Below are 5502 nucleotides of genomic sequence, written 5' to 3' on the forward strand. Positions count from 1 at the left end.
ATTTCCTCCTTTGACTCTTTCTGTATTTGCTAAATTATCTCACAAACAGATATTATTTTGAAATTGAGGGGGATAATCCTAATCCTACACGCTGTAATTCCCAGATAAATGGCCTTTTCCTTGTTGGTTCAGGTTCAGGATACGGAAAGTCTGGGAACAAGGAGGGTCCCTGGAGCAGCATGACGTCCCCAGCACCCATATGTAGGTCCAAGGGCCCCAGACTGCACAGCAGAGTCCAGCCTTACCATTGTGTACCAATTCCTGTCGCATCCAGGCTCCTGAAAACTCTATATTCTCTCCCCATCCTTCTTCAGTAAATCCATTAACAGCCTCTGCTCCTTGAGTCCCCAAGCTTTATAGACCTTCCCTGTCCATCAAGCCTTTCCTGGGAGAAAAGGGGCCTCAGGGCCATTGTCTGCTGATCTTACAGATTAAGCACTCACACATCTTTCCTGTCCAAGATGCTAATCTCTACCAAGAGGTTATATGTCAAATCGTATGGACACCAAAATTTGTCATATTATTCCAATGTTTAACCTTTGCTTGTTTTTAGCCTATTTGAATGTTTAATGAAATTCTGTTTAAAAAATACATATATACATATCCAAAGCATCCTAAAATATTTAAAATCTAGACTGTTATCAGAGCACTCATCTGAATCTCACTCTTTAGCACTAATTATAAACAGTGTCTAGGTGTTGTCTTTAATGGTTTTATAAGTGCTAGGCTCGTCTTTCTAATTAGACTATAAACTCGTCTTTAGCCTCTCTAATATCTCTCAGAGCACCCGCTATAGAGTGGAGCATGCGCAGTAAAAGTTTAATGAGGCTTCTGACTCCACTTGGCTCGGAGCTTCTGTTTGCTCCTCCCCTTCTCCCTGCCTGAGTCCCTCCCCTCCCAATCCAGTCCCCTCACCGTTAAAGACAGGTTCAGTCTTCTTACCCATCATGTGAATGTCTATATTCCCTGATGGACAAGTTATATTATTTCAAGTCATTTGGCACATCATTCAGAATCACGTGTCTTTAGTTATTAAGTATGTCCAGAATAATCCTCCACTTATCTCAAAATGGGTGCAGGGGGGCTGGAATAGTGAGCTCTTGCTGTCAGTGAGAGTATCTGTTTCAGGTGTATTCACTGATGTTGTTGTCGATATAAACTTCCATACAATGTTGCCATATGATGTCATTTAAAGGAATAAAAATATATTTTCTCCTAAATACAGAAGCCATGCAAACTTTTAAAATAGGGAAAAGCAGGTTAGGCATGGTGGCCCACACCTGTAATCCCAACACTTGGCGGTGTCGAGGCGCACAGATGCTTGAGCCCAGAAGTTAGACCAGCCTGGGCAAGATGGCAAAACCTTGTCTTTACAAAAAAAAAAAAAAAATTAGCCATATGTGGTGGTTCAAGCCTATAGTCCTCCAGCTTCTAGGGAGGCTGAGGTGGGGAGGATAGCTTGTGCCTGGGAGTTAGAGACTGCAGTGAGCCATGACCATGCCACCGCACTGCAGCCCAGGTGACAGCGAGGGGAAGGGAAGGGAAGGGAAGGGAAGGGAAGGGAAGGGAAGGGAAGGGAAGGGGAGGGAAGGGGAGGGAAGGGGAGGGAAGGGGAGGGAAGGGGAGGGAAGGGGAGGGAAGGGGAGGGTAGGGTAGGGGAAGGGAGGGTAGGGTAAGGGAGGGTAAGGGAGGGTAAGGGAGGGTAAGGGAGGGTAAGGGAGGGTAAGGGAGGGTAAGGGAGGGTAAGGGAGGGTAAGGGAGGGTAAGGGAGGGTAAGGGAAGGGAGGGTAAGGGAGGGTAAGGGAGGGGAAGGGAGGGGAAGGGAGGGGAAGGGAGGGGAAGGGAGGGGAAGGGAGGGGAAGGGAGGGGAAGGGAGGGGAAGGGAGGGGAAGGGAGGGGAAGGGAGGGGAAGGGAGGGGAAGGGAGGGGAAGGGAGGGGAAGGGAGGGGAAGGGAGGGGAAGGGAGGGGAAGGGAGGGGAAGGGAGGGGAAGGGAAGGGAAGGGAAGGGAAGGGAAGGGAAGGGAAGGGAAGGGAAGGGAAGGGAAGGGAAGGGAAGGGAAGGGAAGGGAAGGGAAGGGAAGGGAAGGGAAGGGAAGGGAAGGGAAGGGAAGGGAAGGGAAGGGAAGGGAAGGGAAGGGAAGGGAAGGGAAGGGAAGGGAAGGGAAGGGAAGGGAAGGGAAGGGAAGGGAAGGGAAGGGAAGGGAAGGGAAGGGAAGGGAAGGGAAGGGAAGGGAAGGGAAGGGAAGGGAAGGGAAGGGAAGGGAAGGGAAGGGAAGGGAAGGGAAGGGAAGGGAAGGGAAGGGAAGGGAAGGGAAGGGAAGGGAAGGGAAGGGAAGGGAAGGGAAGGGAAGGGAAGGGAAGGGAAGGGAAGGGAAGGGAAGGGAAGGGAAGGGAAGGGAGAAAGAAGGAAGAAAGGAAGGAAGGGAAGGAAGGAAGGAAGGAAGAATGGAGGGAGGGAGGGACAAAGAGAGAGAGGGAAAGAAAGAAGGAAAGAAAGAAAGAAAAGAAGGAAAGAAGGAAGGAAAGGAAGGAAGGAGCACAGAAGCAAAAAACGAAAGCCAGACTTAAATTATTTTACACTGTAATCATTTCATATGTGTATTTCCAGTATTTTTATATACATATAGGTATACATATTTGTATGTATATATATATATATATATATATATATATATATACACACACACACACACATATATCACAAAAGAAAGGCATATATCATTTTGTATCACTTTGCTTAAGCAGCAACATATAGTAAATCTTCTTCTGTGAGGAGTCCCTTATTAATAAACATTTTGGTTGTTTCCAATCTTTCCGTAAATCATGCTGCGATCAAGTCCTTGTTTATTCACCTCGTGCTCGCTTGCTGTATTTCTTTAAGGAAAGAGTTCTTAGGAAACAGTTGGTAATGCATATGGGAAGGCTTTAGTATTTAGCTAACCCATCTTCCCACGAGGTTTCACTATTTATACTCTGCCCTTGGGAATCTCAATGAGAAGAAGGTGGAGAGTTTGGGATGCCTCCCTACTCCTACTTCCATTCATTTACTTGGGGGCAACAACAGCTTGTTCTATGAGCTCCAAAATATTTCTGTATGTCTAGCCATAAAATCCCAGTTTAGTCTTCCTTTTAGGTGCATTCATCCAAAAAATATTTTTTGAGTACTTACTATGTGCCAGGCACTGTTCTCAGTGCTGGGGACATAGCAGTGAACAAAACTGAGAATTAGGAGCAACTTTCCCTACCTATCCCACAGAAATTGTCTATATCATTATTCCTTTATGGAATGGACCCTTATCATGGACTGGATGTCCAGTATGTAGCAGGTGCTGTGGGGCACAGATACAAGGTGGGCCTCCACACTCAAGGCTATTTTTATCTCTTTGGAAGAGATAAGCCCAAATCTCTCTCTCTCTCTGTCTCTCTCTGTCTCTGTCTCTCTCTCTCTCTCTCTCTCTCTCTCTCTCTCTCTCTCTCTCTCTCACACACACACACACACACACACACACACAAACACACACACCCCAAAACTAATCTTTAGGTGAGGATGTAATAATAGCAAGTGTTAAATCATTGGATAAGGTAATATAAACACAGTAGGAGTTCAGGAGAGGAGCTGTATTTGTTGGTAACTTTCCAGCTGCATCCAGAGATCCTTCAACAAGAGCCAGCCCAGCACCTTCATTTGCTGGATGTGGGTGCTGAGCCCCCTCCATGGGAAGGGAAAGCACAAGATGTGCAGCTTTGCATGTGCCAGAGTGTATTAGTCTGTCCTCAAGCGGCTGATAATGACATACTTGAGACTGGGTAACATATAAAGAAAATGGATTCACAGTTCCACATGGCTGGGGAGGCCTCACAATCATGGTGGAAGGCAAAAGGTGAAAGACACGTCTTATATGGCGGCAGAGAGAGAATTTGTGTAGGGAGATTCCCCTTTATATAACCATGAGATCTTGTGAGACTTATTCACTATCACGAGAACAGCACCTGTGAAAGACCTGACCCATGATTTGATTACCTCCCACCAGGCCCCCTCCCACAGCACGTGGGAATTGTGGGAGCTACAATTCAAGATGAGATTTGGGTGGGGACACAGCCAAACCATATCACAGGAGCACACCTTTGTCTGAGGCAGGGATTTCCTAGAGACAAACTCAACAGGGGGTATCAAGACAAGATAGGAAACAGCACAGGGAAAACATCTCTGAAATCTAGGAGAAGCCTAACAGTGTGGGTGCTACTTACCCCTCGGGGCTGAGTCCTTGACTGCAACTCCTCCAGCCTGTGCTGAAGCTCTGCTGTGCCAGGGCAGCTTTTCCCCGTCGGGCCTGCCAGGTGAAGTCTCTGCAGTTCCCTGAGGTCAGGCCTGAAAGGTCACACATAGGAGTTTGCCTTTAATAAACTCAAGCGGGAAAAAAATGACAGCAACAACAGCTGCAGCAAAGCTGGTCTGAGTGTTTCCAGATCACCTGGGCCTGCTGGGATCGGCCCTACTTGTGTGTGAAAGGAATAGAAACAGTTACTATGCATTTGATACATAAAAAAATTTTTTTTGTTAAGTTTCTATTTTTATTCAATATATACACAATATATTTTTTATAAAACCAAATACTTCTAGTTTTGTTATTTTTTAAAAAGCAGCCCATTTTTCACCACCTCTAATGTCTCTCTTCCCAGAAGCAACTCTTTTATCCTCTTTGCTGATTATTTTGATATTTACATTTATGCCTTTAGATAACATCCCTGAGTTTTGCTTTTTGCTTTTTTCTGTTTTAATCAGCATTTAGGTATGTTCTATTGTGGATAACAGCGCTTGGCTCTCTTTCCTCCCCACTGTGCTGACAACATACAGGCTGTCTTCCCATCCCCCTCCTTCCCACTCCAATAACAATGTAATTTGGATCAGATCAATACAGTTATCCCTCAATATCTGCAGGTGATTGGTTTTAGCATCCCTGAGGATTCCAAGCACCGCAGATGTTTAACCCTTGATAGAAAATGGTGTAGTATTTGCATATAACCTGTGCACATCCTTCTGTACAGTTTACATAAACTCTAGATTACATATAATATCTAATACAAGGTAAATGCTATGTAAATAGTTGTTAAAATGCATTTGTTTTCATTTGTACTATTTTTTATCATATTATTTTTATTGTTTTGATTGCTAGATATTTTGGATCTGTAGTTGCTAAATCTGTGGATGCAGGGGGTAGATTTTGTTCTTTACATAATTATGGTGAGACAAAAGCTGTCTACACCTGAGCCATGAACTAGATTGTGGTTACCTTTACTTTCCTCTACTTTTTGTTTTTACAAGAATGGTTATTTGTTTTCTCATTTATGTAATTGTTTTCTAGTGTAAGTGTTTTCTAATCTTGTTTTCTCATTTATGTAATTGTCCAGGTTCCACGAATGCAACCCCAAATTCTTGGCCAGTGACCTTCTTTCAAGAACACTGCCAGTTTTTCTAGTGATTTAATCTTGCTGGAGAAACC

This window comes from Saimiri boliviensis, chromosome 13 (assembly GCF_048565385.1).
Source record: "Saimiri boliviensis isolate mSaiBol1 chromosome 13, mSaiBol1.pri, whole genome shotgun sequence".
In the NCBI taxonomy this organism is placed as follows: Eukaryota; Metazoa; Chordata; class Mammalia; order Primates; family Cebidae; genus Saimiri; species Saimiri boliviensis.